The sequence below is a fragment of the Carettochelys insculpta genome, chromosome 24 (genome assembly GCF_033958435.1).
Source record: "Carettochelys insculpta isolate YL-2023 chromosome 24, ASM3395843v1, whole genome shotgun sequence".
NCBI lineage: Eukaryota > Metazoa > Chordata > Testudines > Carettochelyidae > Carettochelys > Carettochelys insculpta.
The window spans coordinates 1,406,861-1,427,735 of record NC_134160.1 but is presented as its reverse complement, the minus strand read 5'-3'; positions in this window follow the sequence as shown (position 1 = coordinate 1,427,735).

Here is a 20,875-nt window from a genome sequence, read left to right as displayed (position 1 = left end):
TCTGCTTGTTAAAGGCAGGAGTGCGCTTGGTCACAGGAGGAGCTTTAGTGATGCTTCCTTGGTTCATTCCCTGCTCCCCAACCCTGAGGCAATGGCACTCCTTGGGAAGGGGCTCAGGTCAGCACCTGGGGCCAGACATGTCCACTGGCCTCCCTGCCCCTGAATACTGGGTCCAGGCACGTGGCTCGTCTGTCATGGACCTCCCACAAACCCCTCGGTCTCCTCCCATATCTGGCCTGCTCAGAACGAGCTCAGCTCTCTCCAGGGCTGGATTCTTCCAGTCACTTAAGGAGAAGCCCCAGCCATAGGCCAAGGGTTCCCTGCCCCATGCAGGCCCCTGTAGATGTCTGAGGAGCAGACAACCACAGCCATGAAGCCACCTGCCTGCAGGGCTTGGCCATTTGAGGCAGTAGCTGGCACAGGTTGAAGTGTCCTGGTCCCCCAGCATGAACTGGGGGGTCAAGGAATCTCCCTGGAGAGGCACAGCCTGTTCTTGGAGGAAGGGCCCTGGCAACGGTACCAGGAGAGGCAATGGCTGCTACAGACAGGGTTAACTGAAACCGAGGAGTTGCCGCCTTTGTGGGGAGGTCAGAGGCTGGGATAGGTTTCCCAGCCCATCCCCTGCAATCAGCCTGGCCAAGGTTTTCCCCTGGGCTCCTCCTGTGGGGCGGAGGCATTTTCACATGCCCTATTAGCATCCCCTGCCTTTTGGGGCCAGATGCTGACCACCCACTTCCATTAGCTGGGCGAACGGTCTGCTCCAGCTGGGCCTGCTCTTCCCGTGAAGGGAGCTGACATTTTAAGCTGTCTGGGCTCATCTGAGTATTTATTTTAGGTATAAGATCCACTTAAGCAGAGGCCATAATTCTTCTTTAATGAGCAGTGCTCGGTCTCCCGCTCCCAAGCTCTCCTAGGGATGGCGCAGGCGCTGGTGACATGTTGTCAGAGCCGGCTGGGGTGACTCCCTGTGGAGGGCTTGGAGGAGGCTGGAAAAGAAGAAACAACATTATTTCCTTGTGCATCTATGGGCCAGGCAGCCGTCAGGCTGGCCGCCAGCTTCCAGGTGACGCCTGCAGGTACGTCATCACTGTTGGGGGCCGGGGGCGGCAAGAGGTGAAGTGACTTTCACACAGCTACTGATGGGGAAGGGCCTGGGAATGAGATGGCAATGGCACTCCGGCAGCACCCTCAGACAAACTGGGATTTTCTGAACCGGGGTGCACGGTCCCCTGGCTGCCCCCTCTGTGAGCAAGGCTCCGTAAGAAGGAGACTCCATGGGATGGGCGAGACCTACAGTGCTAGCCAGACCCTCATAAAAGTCAGTAACTCAGGACCTGGTAGATTCCTCCCATCAGAGCAAACCACTCCACTCGAGGTGAACAACACCCTGAACCGGCCTCAGGCTCATGTCACACACTGGCCAGCCTCAGCTTTGTGCTGAGGGACTCGGTTCCCAGGTCACCCAATGCAGCCTTAGTTTGCCAAAAATGCATGACCTGCATGGTACAGCCAACCCGAGGCTCCTGCAGATTCGTTAGAGGAGCTCCGCCAGTCCAGCTCTTCCCTGCATTGCTGAAGTGTGTGCCATCGGCTAGCAGACGCCAAGCCACAGGAAAGAACCACACCAAGGACCTTGTTTGCGCCAAAGTTGTCTTCTATGGTCTAAAAGCCTTGTTTTCTTTTCAGTCCTGTTCCTGGCAGGGCTGGAGAAGAAAACTCCAAAGCCCCTTTGCAATGCCGGCCACCCAAGTGTCAGCCCAAACCCACAAAAGTTCTGAGCACCCCCTCTCACCACTGGGCTGCTGTGGGTTTAGACATGAAAACAGGGAGACTGACAAGAGGAATTTGTGCAGCTTTTCCTTTGCCTTACAGTCACTGGGATACCAACAACCCCACTTTTCCAGAGGCAGCCATGCCCAATGGAGCATGAGACAGGCCGTAGGTGAAAATCACCCCATACAAAGGCTCTGACCCAAGTCCTTTTGATGCCCCTCTCCATGGGGGTGAGAGTCATCCTACCTTTGTGTGCATCGCCTGCCTTCTCTCGGCCTGACCTTCCCTAGCTATAAAAGAGGGTAACAGCCGCTATGCTAGAAGACAACAGAACAGATGCTACATGGTCTTTGTTACTGGTTGCGGCGCTAAACTGTTTGTCTATTTCTTCACCTATTTAACCTTTTATTGTATGAAATTCTTAAGTCCTCTTCTGACACCAAACCACTTAGTGGACTGGGAAATCTTTCAAAGTCTTACTCACAGGCTGGCATGAAAATCTTTTTTTTTATTAGAAGGTCTATATTGTTTACATGTGCACAGAACAGCCAACTTTTTCTTTTCTTTTCTTTTCTTCTGAAAATGCTGCTGTTCCCAGCTGGCAACTGTAGATCAAGTTTCAGCCTGGGGCAAAGGCTGACTGCTGCGCCATACACCCTGAAGATAGGGCTTGACAGCGAGAGCTCTGATGACCCATCCTGAGGGACAGAGCTAGGGGATGTCCCAGGAATTAGCGAGGGGTATACCAGACCCAGTCAAAGGCAGAGAGGTGCTCCCCAGGCCCCCTGCCTTGGAATGTAGCCTTGCAGGCGACAGTGCATCGCACTACGAATGCTGTCTAAACTCAAGCTGCTGTCAATTTAGAATCAAGTCCTACCTTTCTCCTCTCTGATGGGTGGCAAATTTACAGCTTTGTTTTCTTTCAATTAACGGCTGTTGAGCCTGATCCTAATGAATGCTCAGCAAGCTGCTTCCTTCCAGACTCAACAATGCCCAGTTTTGCATATGGCTGAGGAAAACTGTCCCGGGGGCTATTGTGTGAGGGTGGAGCTGCTGGCGGGCATTGTTGGATTGCAACCCACAGCGGTCTGCATGGAGCAGGTGAGGTCAGAGCCACTGTGCCTTGCTGCTGCTACTGCTGCTGCTGGCAGTGAGGTGCTCATCTCTCCTGGGAGTGGGCCGGAGTCACTCTCCAGGCAGGCCTTCCCTTCCCCACCCTGGCAGATCTTGAATTTGTCTCCATCAAAGCCAGGGAGCTGCTTACTTCTCCCCTGCCCCCAAGCCTGCAGAACAGTGACTTTTTTCCACAATTGAGGGAGCCGCTAACTGCCCCAGCAGTTCAGACTCGTCTGCATTCTCCACAGCCTGGAATGGCTGGGCACAGGGTCAGGGTCATATAACATGGTCTCAGAGTTGCTCACAGGAATCTATGACCCCCACCCACCTCCTGGCGGATGCGAGGGACGTGAGGGTTTTGCCTGGGGTCACCCTGCGCCAGTGGCGCAAGTGTTTGTGACACAACAGTGCACTGCACAGCAATTAAAGATGCCGCCAGCACCACCAAAGCCCTCAGTGCCTGAGAGGATGTCGGGTTTCCTTAGTCCAGGAGGAAGCCGGGCAGTGAACGGCCTGTAAGTCCCAGCCCCAGGAGGAGGGAAGAATGCAGAAGAAGCGTCACTCTCCACTGCATTGTTCCTCTTCTCCGGTGAGGGGACAGAGGGGGCTTGGTGGTCTCTCACACTGTCACACCAGCCCGCCCTGGGAGAGCATGCTTTCTGCGGAGTGGAATGGGGGGCTCCCTGGAGAGCTGCTCTCCTGCCCAGAGCCAAGCGTGGCTCTGCTGCATGGAAGCTGAAGGATCCTGGCCCCCACAATCAGTAACTTTACTGAGATTGAATTTGCTTTCCTGAGTGACAGAGAGGTCAGTGTATGAGGCCATGGTTAGTCCAGCAGGCTGAAGAGACAAGAAGCCTCTCCACATTCAAATTGCAATGCCCCAATCCTGCGCCCACTCCCACTGGCTGGGGTCTTGGTTGGGATGGAAACATGACATTGGGAAAGGAAAATGAAGGATCCCTTTGCCATATGCAGGGCTAATCAAACCGCAGTCCTCAAACACGGGCTGTGGGCAACCGTGCCCAGCAAATGAGAGTTTCCAATGTGATCTCAGCCCTACAGTGAGTCATTGAGGCCCCGAAACATGGAGCACCAAGCCAAACCAACCTCACAGAGCCAGGTGCACCCACTGTGTGTGCCCCTGCAAAAGACACGGCCTGTCCTTCCCACTACCTTGTATCTGTGTTGCAGAGAGGAACACCAGCTGTTCCATGCCCACTGACACAAGCTGCTCCCCAGGGCACTGATCTGCAGCTCTTCATCAACACGTGGGCACAGGAACCTTCTCTGCAGAAAGAAGCCACAATGTTCTACACAAGAAAAGAGGCATTGCCTCCCCAAGGCCCGGTCAGAGCATCCCCAGAGAGCAGGGCCATGCACAGACACCGATGGCTTTCGGAAGCATGGGGGCATTTCAGGATCAGTGCATGACATAAGTAGAGTGCACCAGTTTGCACCAGCTGAGGCTCTCACCCTATGTTTTGCAAAACAGACTTTTGTCCGGGGGCAATTTTTACTAGTCCAAAGCCACATTGCTACTAACAGCTTAGCCCAATATTGTCTAAGCAAAGAAAAACGCATATTCCCCTCTTCTGACATATGAGTGCAACGCGCTGAGGCAGAACCCACTTTGAAACTATGGGCAAGATTCATTTCACAGCAAAACCCAGTGGACAACCTTCTGCAGCAAAGAGCCATGTTTGTCATAACCCATTTCAGATGCTCCAGGAGCTGGAAAACTAGAAATCTGCCTCTGTGATTCTGTGGCAGTGATAGGAATCTCTTGCCTTCTTTTTCATAGATATTCATGTCCAAAACATCAGCCTGTTTGGCCCCGTGTGTGACCCTCCGTCACAGCTTGCACAGGTTGGGTTAAGAATGCGATCGTTATTTTTGCAACTGGAGCTGTTGTTTATGTAATAAGTCCGGCATTCAGGATAACTCTATTACTGGGGGCCGCGGACTGCAGGTGTTCGGCTATATTAAAAACAAATGCCCAGCCTGTCAATCATTCCACATGAGACAATCATGTTGAAAGGGAAACCTTTGTGTTGTAAGGCTTGCAAAAAATGCCGGCTCGCAGGGTTGCCAACTGAGTCAGCCATTTTCAAGTGCATCCTTTTAGACCGTGTTCTTCCTTCCCATCTGGTCTGTTTCCAGGGCTCTTGTGGCCCCTGTTCATTCTCAAAGGTGGCTGTGGAGCTTGGCTGGGTAATGCACCTTCTCTGCCAGCGATGGAGTGCAAGCAGTACTGCATGCCTGCATACGTTGGGTTGAACTCGTGCTCCGATATGCTTTGTCAGGTGTAGTGCGCATTGGCGGGTGGGCTGTGAGAGACCGGATAATCTGCTTGGCCCTTCCATAGCAATATGACTCTGGCACAGGAGTGGGCAACCATTTTTGATGGTGGGGGCCACGCCAGGATTTTGGTAAGTGATCAAGGGTGGCACTTTTCCATGGATGGGGTGCGGGGTCTAGCGTGGCGGCTGGGTGCAGAAGGGAGCTCAGGGTAGGGGCTGGGGTACAGGAGAGTAGGGGTCTGAGAGGATGTTTGGGTGAAGGAGGAGGCTGTGATCTGGGGCAGGGGTTTGGGGTGCAGGGTCTGGGAAGGGTGTGGATGCAGGAGAGGATTCTGGCCTGGAGGAGGGGTGTAGCAAGGATGCAGGAGAGGACGTGGCAGGGGCCCTGCAGGAGGTATTGCCTGTGCAGGGGGGTAGGATGCAGCATTCCCTGTAAGCAGAGCCAGACGACATCAGCCAAGGATCTGGGCCACCCTGGCATAGTGGATAAATTGACAACAACTGAGGAACCAGCAGGCAGCGCTGGAGCACAAGCACAGCACGCTAAGCAGTGTCCAGATCGCATGTGGCTACCCAACACGCATGACAGCCAGGGTAGTACTCCAGAGCGGGGAGTGGAAGCTGAAGACACAGAACAGGCAGGAGCTGACTACTAGCCACAGATAATGGGAGCTCTGTATCTAACTCCCCCTTGTGCCATTGAGCCCCCACCCTCGGCTTGTAATTTAAACAAGGTGTTGCATGTTCTTTCCGAGCATGTGCCTCTGGAGTTCTGAGGTGTGAGGACCGGAGGCTCCTTCTCAGTGGAGCAGACTGTTGCTTTGTATCTTTCCTCACATGCCACATGGAAAGCCTGATTCACTGAACAAGCTTCATGGACGGCATTGCAAGCCGTGTCCACATTTGGTTCCAAAGGAATCACAGACATTTTATTCCTTGGGGTTCCCTTCTGGTTTCTGACGGGGGAGGGAGGCTATTGCAGTGACTATGATGGCAGCTAGGAAGCCACCCCAAGCAGGAAAGCATTTCTCTGGGCCTCTGTCCTGGGAGCTGTAGAATTGTTTGGTTTTCATTTACCTTCCTTGCGCTGCAGCAGTTAGAGTTTTGTTTGGAGATGGGGCGGCTTTTCTCTGACCCACAACTGTTGCACTGGGTGGGGATCAAGGGCTCCACTATCAACAGGTAATTGAACAACTCGTGTGTCTGCTGTGATGACCAGGACTCTCGCTAAGGAGAAACGTTCCATTATTAAGGGGATGTGTTGGGAAGTTGAGTGTTGGCGTCCTTTGATAAAGACTTCTTTTCCATCCTACACTATGTCCATCATGGTAAAAGCTGCTGCCAAAGCCCTAACTCAAGCCATGCTGTCTGGCATGTTGTGTAATGAGTGTGGGAGAAAACCCTAGACCCTCTCGTCCCAGATTGGCTTTTAATCAGTGTTTCCGGGAGGCTGATGTCGTACCTCAGAAAGGAAACTCTCCAAACCAAGTCACTTTCCCTGAATTAAACCAGAGACAAGTGTCTGTGTGAAACTGCAGTGAATTCCACAGGGCAGGCCCCAGGCAGCTTCCCAATGAGGTTTTAAAAAGCTCCTGGAACTAACTGGACGCAAAAGAACGACCAGCTTGGGTCAGACCAAAGGTCCACCTAGCTCAGTGTCCTGTTTTCTGACAGTGCCCAATGCCAGGTGCCCTAGAGGGAATGAACAGAGCAGGAAATCACCAAGTGATCCCTCCCCTGTCACCCAGGCAACAGAGTCAGCATCTCCCCACAGATGTGTGCGGGATAGTTCTCACCCCAGACCTCAGCATCGGATGATACAAAGCTCCGTGGCCTTTCCCCAGCGGGCTCCATTGTACTGATGCACAGCATGTCCCTCTGCTGGGGGTGACAGCCTTGGCACAGCACTAACGGCTGCTGAGTGTAGCTTTCCAGCCTATGTGATGCAGGGGCCAGACCACAATGGTCCCTTCAGACCTCCATGAGTGCTATAGGGTGGGAGTGTTCGTAGGTGTGGATGAGCTCCTTTCCGCCAGCTCTGCAGGCGCACCCTGTTCCCACAGCCAGAGAAGACAGGGCAAGTCCCTTCCCTACACGGTGCCACAGTGTCACTGCTAGCCCCATGGGGAGGCTAGGGCCGACTGCCTTTTCCAAGGCCTGTGGCTGGGAAGCAAATTGAAAACCTGATGCTGCGCCGGACTGTGCTGCTGCTCCCTGCTAGTGCTGCCTGAGCGCATTCGTAGGCTGGAATTTGGCCCAATTACTTTTTAGAACCTCTGAAGAACTTTCTGATCGGGCCCAGAAGGGCAGCCACTGAACCTCAGCAAAACCACCAACTTGTTTCACGCAGGTCGCTGCTCAGGAGGTAGAGACAGGTCACTGTCAGTCACACCATGTCCAACCCTGTGCCCTAAGGGTGATCATCTCCCTGTTCCGGCCCTTCAAGGCAGGCCGTCTCCCTCCACCTTTCCCAGCTTTTCCCTAGGGCGTGTTCCTGAGTTGCTTTCACTGGTGCCCCTCTGAGGCAGTCCCATTGCATGTTCGCTTGGCAGAAGCCATTTCTCACAAGCCTTGTCACAGAGTTGGGCACTGCTTTCCCATTGCCTTTCTACTCACCTGTGAGCAGTGCAGCAGTGAAAAGAAACACTGGCAGTCCTATTGCTGAAAGATAATCAAGATTCAGACTCTGCAAACTGCTCTGTAATGAGCCTTTCTGCACTGGACGGCTCCAGAGCCCTCGGCTCCCGACAGCGGAGTTGCTTTGGGAGCTTGATCTGCAATGCTGCCAGCTTTGGCCCTGTGAGGCTCAGGTATCCCTCCCCAGCTGGCTGGCCTATGCGCCAACTCCTTATCTTGCTTATGAAAGTCAACATGAAAGAACATTCTTGCAGGTCAGAACCTTGCAGAGAGCCCCTAAATACTTGCTGTCTGCAAGGGGAGATAAAGCCAAGATGGATACGGTGGGTTCCCGACCTGGGGGTTAGCAGGTGAGGAGGGTGGCTTAGCATACAAAGGGAGAGAAGACAATGGGTGGTCTCCATTTGCCCCATCCCAAGCCCAGTCCCCCAGGGCATGATGGGGGGTGGCAGACAGCTGCATTCTGGTCTGCTGCAAGGTCGGGGGGCCTGCTTCTCGTTCTCATCTTCCAGCCCACTTCGCCGCCCCGCCATGTGCTCCTACTGACTCTCCCTGCCAGGTGCGCCCGGGCTCTGAACCTGACCCATGCTGTAGCTCCGTGGAGATTCTGGAGACCATTTCCTTGCTTTCCTGGGTCTGTCCTCACCTGTTGAAATCCCTTCGCTGCTCCTCTGCCTGTCACCGCAGACAGGCCTGTCCTCCAGCCAGGCTTTTGCAAGGCTCATGTGAAGCGTACTTGGAAATGAGAGGTCTTGTAGTTTGCGAAACAAATAAAAGTGTCCAGTCATTTTTACAAGGGGAAAAATGAGTCAGGGGATGGTACAGATCATATTACTGGCATTTTCTGATTGGCATAAATATCGGCTGAATTAGCCCAGGCCATTTATTGGTAGCAGACACTAGACGGTTCCTGAGGCTGTGAGATTGTTTTCTTGGGAAGGAACACAACCCCTCCCCTGAGCATCTCATGTTGAGGGTGATTTCCAGCTCTGCTCGGCTGCTGCTGGTTTTGTTTGAAACACATCCTGATGGGATTGATAGTTACAATGTACATAACACTCAGTCGAGAGGCCTGGCCACGGGACGCAGTCTCTACTAATTAGTCTGTGCTGCTGAATTGCTGCCATAGCCACAGAGCCGGAGAAACACTCGGGACTGTTTCGTCGCCTGCCCCGTGGATTGTGCAGCTCACCTTCCGCCCAATCCCCCTTCAAGTCACCTTGAGCCCGTGGAAAGGCTGTTCCTGGCTGAGAAGTCTGACTAGCTAAGTTCCCACTCCTTGACCCAATTAGCAAAGGAACCTGATGTTCCCAACTGCCTCTGGATGGGACTGATGCTCCCCTGGCCACCATTTCCAAAAGCAACTGGCAATTTTGGCACAATACAAACAGGGCCAAAAATTCAGGATGTGCTGCTGAGCCTTCTCCCTGCCCCATCTTCCCACCGCCCTGAAAGCAGCCAGCCGGAGGGGCCCTTGCAAGTGAATTTAGCAGGCACAGGCGATGTGACCTGGGACAGAAAACAAAGAGGAGACCTAATTGTCTCATGGTGAGAAACTGGGAGCCAGGAGTCCAGCATTCTACCTCCATCTCTGCCCCTTCGCACTAAGTGGAACGGAATTGCTCTGTGACTCAGTTTCCCCATCTGGGAAAGGGCCCCCACAGTGCGAGACCCTCTGGCATATTGATGATTGTCTGTGTCTGAGTGCTGTTAATAGCACAAAACCACCTTGTGACTTGTTGTCCAGTGCTCCCCCACTGTGGCCTAGGTGTGGGCAAAGCCTCCATCCTCGGCAGAGCGCTCCAGCAATGACTGCCCACAGCAGTCAGAGATGTCCGACTATACTCTTGCCCACGGCTGCATCACAGAACCTCTGACTGTGCGACTCTAGCTTCCTAGTCGCAGGAGACTTATCAGCTGATTCCGCAAGATTCTGCCCCTCATCGGAGTAATATAATAGAGGAAACAAACGGCTGCCTGGACAAGCTAATCCCTTGGCAATTGTGTGGCATTTCAGATGGCGTGAATGGCTCTGTGAGGGCTCTGCAACGTTAGCACAAACGTTAAGCTTTGCAGAGAAAAATGTGGCAATTATTTAATGGCACCGTCTGGTGCTTTTGTGACGGATGGATCCGTGCTTAGTAACGTTCCACGGCCCAGCCTGAACACACGTGCACACTGCTTAGCTGGGTAACCATGTGCAAGGGGCTTTGCAATAGGGCTAAGGATGCCAGCCAAGCCATGACAGGACAGGCTCTGACTGCGTGCTGCCGGTTCGTTGCATGCTTGGACCCCAGCTCATTCCAACTTGAATTTGGCCAGGATACAGTTATTAGCAGAGGTCTCTGCCATCATTCAGTTAGAACAGTGGGATGCCTGTGGCAGGAGTATACCTCTGTAATGGCTCCCTTCTGCACAGGCTGTCACTCCTTGGATAAATGTCTTTGCTAGTGGACGAGTACTGTCAGCTGTAATACCAATTAACCTCAGCTAATGAGCAGCTGCGTAGTTTCTCTGTTTGGCCTGTGCTGTGCTGGAGCCCGGAGCGGACTGATGGATGGGGAAGTTTGTGGGTTAACGCGCAGCACGTTGGCCTGTCGTGCAGCAAACTGCACACCAGGAGAACGCCCCATGGGGCATGTGGCAGGAGACCCTGGGGTGCACCATCCAAGAGGCTGTGCAGTGGGATAACGCGCTGCCAGGAGACCGTGGTAGGATGACTAAATGCAGTGAGGCAGAAGCAGATGAGATGTGTGGGCTTCTCAACACCTGGAGTGTGACCTGAAGTCCCTTGCATGGTCCAGCTGAAAATGGGGCACCGTGGGGGGTGACCAAAGAGGCAGGATGGCAGCCAATCAGATTGCAGTCTCTGCTCCCCAGTTACGTGAGGATAAAGCCCTGGCACACCAGTTGCTCCCTGAATGCTGGAATCCCTTGTGCCCCCCTGCCCCTGAGCTGATTCCCGCGGGGGGTGGAGGGGAGGAGATGCTCTTGCTACTGGTGCCATCTAAGCAGCCAGGCCAATGCAAAAGCCTCCACCTCCATCACACGCAGCGGCTTGTCCTGCCTTCATGAACAGTTTGTGAACTGGAGGTGGAAAATGCCCAACTGGAGGAGGGTGGTGCCAGCCTGTTCTGTGCTGGAGGGCAGGCAAGGTTCAGGCAGAGCACTTTTAGAGCATGAACCTCTCTGGGAGGCAAAGGCAGGAGAAGATGGAGAGGTCGAGGGACGGTCCAGGTCTGACTACAAGTGTGAGGAGTGAAGTTGCACGGCCATAGGAGCCGTGGGAGTCATGGGCAAGGCTAGGTGGAATGGCCTGGCCTGGCCTGGTTAGGAGCTCAGCTGAGCTCTTACCCACCCATCTGATGATAACTCAGCAGAAGAGGCCATGTGGGAAGATGTTTTCCCATTGTGTCTGGCAGCCACTGGCCCTCGGGGTCCGGGCGTTGAGATTGCAAAGCACAATAGCACACAAGAAGGCCCTTGTGCAGCCTCTGGGTTCAGAGTCTGCCCCCAGCCACCCGCCCGCACTCCCTGGGCCTGCATCTAAGGCAGCTCGTAGCACCCACATGCTTAGGCGGAGCAGTCCCAAAGAGCTGCAGCCTGGGAGAAAGGCATGTTGAGATCACCCACCTGACATGGAGAGCACTGGTGGGAGGCGGGAAGATGGCAAACCATCCAAGGCTGCAGACCCAGCCCAGAACTGCTGGGCTTGAAATATCTGGATGCTTGCTAACAGAGAGATAGCCGTGTTCGTCTATATTCTATCAAAACAAACAAGCAGTCCAGTAGCACTTTAAAGACTAACAAAATATTAGGTGATGAGCTTTCGTGGGACAGACCCGCTTCTTCAGACCATAGCCATACCAAAACAGACTCAATATTTAAGGCACAGAGAACCAAAAATAGTTATCAAGGTTGACAAATCAGAATAGTAATCAAGGTGGGCAAATCCGAAAAGCAGAGGGTAGTAGGAGGGGGGGAAGTCAAGAACACAGGAAGAGGACGCAGGGTGCTAACAGCAAGGCCCAGGTATGGGAAAGCGTACCACAGAGGGTGTCCTCATTATCGCTGAGCTGCACTTTAGGCCAAAACTTCTTTTGCTGAACAATGAGGATTTGGAAATGCTGAAAAGTTTTACAAATTCTTGGTACTTTCCCTGTTTGTTTTGGTTGGTAAAAACAAGCAAACAAACAAACAAATTGGATCATTTCAGTCTGAGATTTTCTAACTGAAACATTCCGATGCTTTGCTTTAAAGAGGATTTTCATTTAGAAATTTCCTTTAATTTTTTAGATGTTTAAGCATTAAAAGGTGCTTGAAATCGAGACAAATCTTTTTGTGCAACTCAAAACTCCTATTTTTTGTAATTTTTCAGAATTACCCTTTTCAGAAAAGTCCATCCCCCCATTTTGCTGCTGACCCAATTAAATTTCTGGAGAAGCTCATTTCTGTGAGACATGACTTGGATGTCACCTCCTTGCAGAGACAGGTGCTACTGCGTTCCCACTTGAGTGTGTTAGCAGATTGGACTGTAGCCTTCTCATCCTGCCCTGACCTTCACCTCTCAACTGCAGGTCCTGTTCAAATGACCCCTTCTTGGCCTGCTGGCAAACCACCACAGGTAGGAGCTGGTAGATGTTGAGCTTCCTTAGTTCCTGGGCCAAGAAGGAGGTGGTAGGAAGGAAATAACATCCAGTTCCATTCCTAGGGTCCCGCCCCCCGGGGCAGCTCCTAAAGAGGTGTTCCTGGACAGAAGGTGTTTGGGTGCGGTTGTGGTCCGGCCAGGCTTCAGGCTGTGTATTGACACATGTATATGCAGTGTGCCATGCCATGAGTGTGCTGGTGTGCCCCATCTGTGTGAGTGTAAGTGCCCACAGTGTGCAGTGTGTGTGCATAAGGGCCTACGGCGGGGGAGGGGTTGTTCCCGCAGTCTGTGTGTGCACACCTAGTTTCTGGGAATGTCTCTGTACAGCGACTCCATGCACTTGTGGCCTCCCACAGTCCTTACGTGCACACACGCATGTGTGCATGTCAGTGTGCGTGGCTGAGCTCTTCGCAGCCTGCGAGTTCTAGGGACCATGTCAGAAAGGGCAGGCTGCATTCGATTAACACAGCTTTTAGCAATGCAGGGCACACACTGCTCAACCCCCATCTCGTCCAGGGAAGCACAAGAAACAGGCCAGGTCTTTGGGCTGAGTGCCTGGAAGGCACCAGTCCCAGGGACACATAAGCCTGCGAGAGCTGGGATTCTCAGCAGATTCTTCTCCCCTTGAGAGGCACACACGGGGCTAGCGTGAACGATACGAGCATGCCTGTTGGACTTAGGGTTGACAAATAATGTAAACCACACAATCTGGTTTGAGGGAAACAACTTCACCACAATTTATTTTAGTGCTTTAAACATCACGCCAAACTCTGTCGTGAATTGCTAAATTAATGCTGGGCTCCCATCTAAATAGACGTCTTCAGATCACAAGCATGTTATGGGGTGAACAGTTCCCTTTGAAATGCTTCCCACAGCTTAAAGGCTGTGCAGAGAAAAAATGTGCCCAGAACTCAGTTACTGCCAACATGTGGTGGCCACATTTCCCTGCCGCTGTTGCCCAGGCTGCACACGGGGGCGAGAGAAGCCCCGCTCGAGGTAAAGAGAGAACCCAGCGAGATACAGAGAGCTGGGGACAGGGCAATGCCCCTGATGAGGCAGCGGGGGGAAGTAAAATGGAAGCAATTGGCACTGCCTGGGATGTCCGCATCCCAGGAAGGCATGTGCAGCCGTTTGTCCATGCGACACGTTTGCTGCGCTGCTCGTGGCGGTGCTGAGCGATGCCGCTGCAGCCGCAGCCGCAGCCGCAGCCGCAGCCGCAGCCATGCCTGTGCTGGGGCAGAGGGTTCTGCTGAGATGGATAACGAGGTCAGGTCCCATCAGACCCTCAGCAGGTGGGAATCAGAACTGCTGCTGGGGAGGACACCTGTGCAGCAGCTAAAATCAAACCGAGCAGGTTCACCTGGCCACAGCCACCGGCTCCCCATGGTAATCCCCACTCGCTGCACCAGGGACTGCAAGCTGGTTGAGCTCCTTCTCTACGGTGCATCGGTGTGAGGTCATCAAACCCCTTCCCGCTGGGGGGAAGCCCAGCAGGACAGCCCAGAGCATCCCTTCCTCTGCCTGACAGAGGTTGTGTGGGAGAGGTGGGGCAGGGCGGGGCAGGGATGTGTGTCCAGTAGCCTATGGGGCTAATCACTGGTGACAAGGTGGAGGAGGGGCTGCATTTCCCTGGAAGGGGTGGGGCCACAGATGGAAGGGGCGGAGCCTCCGCAGGCTGCAGCAGTGGCCAACCCCTCAGGCCTCTGGCGCTGTAGCAGTGCAGCTGCTGGGAGCTCCGGGCCCTGTGCATTTTCCCTCTTGCCTTGTGGCCGGCAGCCTGACAGCATTTGTGTGGGCAGGGGAGGCAGGGAGGGGCTGTGTGGCAGGGAAGGTGCAGACTCCTCTGCACAGAGCCCTGATTCACAGAGAACAGGGGCAGGCCCAAGAGCCCTGGGCCGGCACTGCCCACACCACACTGCAGGGCTGAGGGGGGCCCATGGTCCCATTGTGCTGCAGCTGCCATCCCGGGAACCGCTCTGTGCAAAAGGCGAGGGGAGACAGCACCCTGACGCTGTGACCTCCTCACAACACCCAGCTCCTTCACACCCTGTCCTCTGGCCCAGCGACCAGGCCACAGCACCCCACAGGTGACAGCGAGAGCCCAGTCACCAACCCGAGCTCAGGCTCCCATGGCTCAGCCTCTCCTCTCGTGGTTCCCTTCAGCTCAGCTGGAGGAAGAATAAAGCTGCAGCATGGCCCCAGCCTCTTACCAGCGTCATAACTGTGTCTGTGCTTCGAAAGGCAAAGATTAATTAACCCTCAGTATTTCCTGTCCAAAGCCCCAGGAAAGAGCACCCACGAGGGACCAAGGTTCCCTCCCAGCAGCCTCCATAGGCCTGGCCTGCAACGGAGTCAGAAAATCCCGGCCTGGCCAGTGCTAACGAGCCTCTTGGCACTTTCAGCCATTGTTGTGCCTGGCCACGCATGAGGTCCCTGAGAGCCACTGGTTAACACAGGCCCAGGGCTGTCACAAGGGCTAGTGATGGAGGGGCACCTGAAAGGAATCCAGAGCTGGGGCAAGTCCCCCTTCAATGAAATTATGTCAGAATGGCCTGGTCTGGGCCTGGCTCTCCTGACTTGCCGGAACTGAGAAGCACTTCCCTGAAGCCAGCCAGGGGAAGTGGCCCCCCCTCTCCTCCTGCAGTGTCAGAGCTCCTCTCTCTGAAGCTGTGCAAGACAGTGACCCTGCCCCAAGGAGGGTAAGGCACTCATGCCATGCCAAACCTCCCCACCACAGCCTGAGGTGTGGTGTCTTCAGGCACAAAGCCCCCTGATCTCAGCCAGCTACCAAGACAGAGGAAACTATTCACGTGTACAGGCAGTGGTGGCAGGTTATTGGTTTCCATTTTACAGGAGGCACCAGAACTTTGGTTTCTCACCATTGATCTTAAAGCCTGTATATTCAGCAGATTTTTGCAGCTCTTCCAGCATTCAGCTGGTCGTTAGCCTCTCCAAGTAAGACAACATCATCTGCATACTCGAGATCCTCTCAGGATGAATCTTTAAATGTACAGCTCCTACTTTGGCGCCAATCAGCTTTGTCATCAGACAGTCTGTTAGACCATCAGTTAACGTAAGTGAGAGAACACCTCTCTGCTACGCCCCCGATCCTGCTGGAAACTAGGCTGGAATACAACCAGTGACAGCTATAAATGCACGATGGAGCAGCTCCGCCACTAAGCTCTCTCAGGGCACGTCTGCACTACCTGCCAGGTCAACGGGCAGTGATCATCCAGCAGGGGTGATTTATTGCATCTCCTATAGACATGGTGAATCAACTGCCAAGCGCTCCCCTGTCAGCTCCGGTCTCCGTCAGAACAGGAAGCGTAGGCAGAGTTGATGGGAGAGCATCTGCCGTTGACACACCGCAGTGCACATTCTGCAGTAAGTCGATCTAAGTATGCTGACTTCACCTACATTAGTCACATAGCTGAAGTTGTGCAGCTCACCCGATGGCCCGTACTAGTGTAGTCTAGGCTAAGTGCTCAGGTACCACCTCCTGGTGTAGAAGAATCCACACTGAGGCAAAAAGCATCAGCAAGGACTGTACATGTGACATTAATTTCCTTCTGTTCCTCTAGCTATTGTCCAACAACATCCATGAGCGCCAACGTAGCACAGGTTGTAGGTCAGCCTGTATAGACACCACATTGGCTGTCATTCAGCTGGGGGCTGAGACGGTATTTCCCTTGCTCCCTGATCATTTAAGCAAGTGGGATCACTCTCCTCTTTTGAAAAAGGGATGGTGCATCCCTTTTCCAGTCTTCTGGAATGTGACCAGTCTCCCAGACTTTTAAGCCAACTCTGTGAAGTCAGTGAAGTAAATCCAGGCCTCTGCTCCTTAGCAGTTCTCATGCAATATTTTCAAGACCAGGTGCTTTTTCATTTCATAACTCCTTGCCCACAAACATGACTTTAATGTCACCAGCCTGTTATTCGCTGGGTTTATTATCGGATTAGGTTGTACTTTGCCTCTTGGGGGGATCTGTTCTTTAATTCATAAATATGCTCAAGCCAACACTTGATCTGTGCCTCAGTCTCCTGGCAGCTTTCTTCATTTTTGTCCTTAACTGAGAACGGATGTCCAGTTAGGACTTCCAGAGTCTCAAATACACACTTGTGCTGTATATCTTTCCATTCCAGCACTGGCTGGGATCATTCCAACATGCCCTCTTCTGCTCATTTCCTCCATCTTTACTAGCTCGGCTCTGGCCTTGCCATGCATCCATTCCACACACCCCCGCCCCCCATAATTTGATTATATCATCTGTAATCCAAAGGTGCTCTTGTGTTCTGCTTAATCCCTGCTGTTTTCCAGCAATCTCTGTGCTGGAATCTTGAAGTATGGACCGTTCTATGCAGTCGACAGTTGGCCATCAAGTAGAGAATATTTGTTAGACAGCTTCATGATAAAGGATTACTTATAATGACATGGCAGCAGCTTCTAACAGAATCACCCCAGTGGGTTCCTTGTTCCCCAGTCCAGATAAAATGGCAGGGTTGGGTGGTGGCTTGAGAACTTATCTCTAGTTGTGACAAGTGGAAGAAAAGGGCATAAAGCACTGGCAGTCTCATCCCTGCCATCTGCCCTGGCAGTTTCAAGAAGCAAGTTTTAAGATCATCTAAATCCTTTACTGCATACCCTGCTATCAGACCATGGGGTGTCATGTCCATCAATCAGAGACGGTATGCACTTTTTACTCTTGTGTAGGTTCCAGAATTGCCGCTTGTCTGCCAGGGACTAGGTGGAGACCACGAGAAACAAGCAGAACAGGAAACAATGACTAGAGATAAGAGATGTAGGGGACAGCAGGGACAATGTCTAGGCTATAAGGAAGTGCTCACCTCTTCTGGCCCCAGCCCAGGCTGAGGACCTGGAGTGGGGAAGAGTTTTCCAAGGCCTGACAGTTAGCCCCTCACTTCCTGGACCCTTCGTTTGATTGCCTGGACCCACGCTAGCATCAGTCTGGGGCAGCTCTGAGTTGTCCCCACCCCCCCCGCCAGTGACTCTTGGTCAGCCAGCAGAACCGGACTCTTGTTTGCCTCTTGGTGTCCTCGACCCAGGTTTCTTCAGGAGCCAGCGATGCCAGTTTTCATGAGATCCGGCGGCTTTGCTGAAGCATCCCCTTCAGCATCGGAACCATCAAACCCCGCCAGCTGTGGTGCCCGACTCCCCCACCCATTGCTAACCTGGAAGCACCGCAGCTGCAGTTGCTGGTCAGGGACTGCATCTTCCCATCATTCAGACAGCCCCCAGCACAACGGGGCCTTGGTCCTGACGGGGCCTTGGGGCTCTGCTGTCCAAGGCACCTTCAACCAGCCTCCCCCGAACTGTAGCCCCTGGCACTCGACACATTCGGCCTTGGTCGAGTTTTCCCACAGGCAGCAAGAGGCCAGGGCAGGGCGGTGCAGGGGAGTGGAGCCTGTAAGTGCTACGTGGGCAAGGCTGTGGCCGGTACAAGGGGAAGCCTCCCAAACCTGCCTTGGGGAGAAAGACGCACCTCCCAGCCTGTGCACTGCCTCCAGGCCAGATCTGGTCCCCAGCTTGCTTTGAGCTGGAACACAATAAGTCTCCACACTGTGTGCTGGAAGCCCCAAGCCTCAGTGCCCCACAGCAGGGCCAGAGTGCCGGCACCACCGGGCCCTGCTGCTGGGGGGAAGCTGTGAGCCTTGGCGCTGCCCCTCCCCAAGTGCTGGAGTGCCAGCAGAGCCCAGTGCCCTGAGGTGCATGTGAGTGAGGGGAGCTTCTCTTTCTCCTCTTTTTCTTAGTTGGGAGCCAGGGGCAGTGAGATTTGTTTTGTTTCTTGATTTTCATGTGCCTGTGGCCCCGGCTGATTTTAATGTGAGTTGGTGGCCCCCCAGCTAAGAAAAGGTTCTCCGTCCCTGGATTAGGAGAACACATGTTACCAACCCACTGCCCACTGGCACCTGCCACCCTCTGCCAGCACCAACAGGCATCTGGCAGTGTGAGCTGAGCCCCGGCTGAATTTAAGGTGAGAGCATCTTTCCCACTCATCCCAGGGAGCACTCCCCGAGTACTGCAGCCAGCCCCTGGGCTCAGCCTGTCGGTGAGAACTGCATGAGCAGGCCTGCAGCAGTACAGCCTCGGACCCAGCAGGTTTGTGGTGAAGGCCCAGCGCGGTTGGCTGATGGGGTCCCTGGGCTGGGAGATGCACAAAGATCCCTCTGCGGGCACATCTGAACAGGATAACGAAGGCTTCCATACAATGCCTAGTCCCCTGCCGGGAACGTCAGCTGACTTAGGTGCTACTTAACAGTTGACGTGTCCTTGAGCAGGGAAACTAGTGACGAATACCACATACCCCTGGGAAAAAGCCAGAGCCAGGTGGCACCTGACAGATCAACAGGTTGATAAGGGCCTGAGCTTTCGTGGGTAAAACCCACGTCACTGATGAGCTGGACCAGAAATACAGAACTTATTTTCTTCTACAAAAAAACTTCAAAAGAACCCCAATTGCAAAGTGAGACAGTGGAACTGGAGTTCTTCGGCAAGTTCAACCCAATCAGTTTAGGACAAAATAAAGATCTTCAGTGGTTAACAAACTGCAAAGGCAGCTCCCCCTCTCCTCAGTATCACAGCTCCACAACAAATGCTGCAAACAAGAGACATCCACACTGACCTGATGAGATTTATTTCCACTGGTCCTACACTGGACTAGTATTTCCTTTGTAGTTCTCCCGTATATACCTCAGCCTCTGTCTTTCCACTCCAACTCACCTGATGAAGTGGGTTTTGTCCATGAAAGTTTATGCCTTAATCCAGGGGGAGCAAACTTTTTACATAGGGCCCCACTTTTCATGCCTGCGATTAGCAGCTCCCCCCACCCTCCACCTATCTAATGTCATCCAAAGTGACAGAAATTTTGATGATCTTCATGTGAAAAGTAACCCTTTCGGCACGCAAGGAACTAAGTCTGTAGAATGTAACTACGTTACGAATTGGCATAGCAATGTGAATATACAGGCGAAAAAACAATCACATATTTCAGTATTTTTAATTAGATGGATGAACCTGAGACTCTGCTGCCAGTCACACTGTGGCCCCCTTAGGAAATTTCATGCCTCTTCCAGGGGGCCCACCTCCCTGTTTGGTTGACCCCTGCATTGGTCGGTTTGTCTCCAAGGCACTGTGGGACTCCTTGCTTTTGCAGATACAGACTAACCTGGCTGCCCTTCGGAGACTGCGCACCCCTTGTGGCACTTGGATGTGACCTAGAACAGCGCCTTCCCCACTTCTCCTGCCCCAGGCCAATAGACCTGCCCTTGCAAAATGCCCTGGGATTGGCCTGGATAGAACGGCTGTTGCCCATCATGGTAGCACGAATTGATACGTCTCCCCTCCCAAGCCAGGGAGCTACAGAAGCTTGTGAATGCTAATGAGGCGCTGAATATTCAGTTCAGCACCTCATTAGTATTCTGCGATTTGGCCATTAGGACGGCCATTTTGAAGGTTTGGCCAAGTGTGGCCACAGCCTAGGGGTAAGCAGACTAAACCTAAAACATCAGAATGGCCAGACTAGGTCAGACCAAAGGCCCATCTAGCCCAGTGTCCTGTCTTCTGATGGGAGATGTCCAGATGCCAATGCCAGATGTCCCAAAGGGAATGAACAGAACTGGTAATCACTGAGTGATCCTTCCTCTGTCATCCATGTCCAGCCTCTGACAAACAGGGCACCATTCCTGCCCACCATGGCTAAGAGCTATTGATGGACCTAACCTCCATGAATTTATCCAGCTCTTTTTTGAAGCCTGTTAAAGTCTTGGGCTTCACAATATCCCCTGGCAAGGAGTTCCACAGGTCAACTGTGCGCTGCATAAAGAAATAAGCAATCGCTCCAGGCACCAAGTATCTCAGAGGGGCCACTTGTTAGTATGTGTTGGGTGGGAATATTCCTGCTTTGGGCCTCAGGGAGTTTGTGCTAACGCTGATTGTACTGTGGTAGTACTAAGAACCCCAGTCACAGACCACTGACCACAGGCCTATATTACACTAGGCCCTGTAAAAAAACAGAACAAAACTGGGTTCTACCCCCAGGAGCTTCACCCGTAAATGTGTCGAGAGAGAACAGATGTGCACAGGGAGACAAGGAAACAATAAGTCATTGCTAACAAACTACACACAAACCATTGGGTCTCCCTTATCTGACAAAAGGAGTTACCTGACTTATAAAGCCCCACTTGTCCTGCCACCTGTCTGCACAGCATGCATCCCATTAAACCTCGCTGTAGCTGGGCTGCAGATGTTGCTGTCCCAGATGTGCAGAAAATGTGAGCCAATAGAAACTTAAGGCTTTGTCTGGCTTCAGAGCCTCACCACATGGCTTCAGATCAGCACAGGGAGCAGCTTCATTGTTCTGCACTGCCACAAAAGCCATCTAGG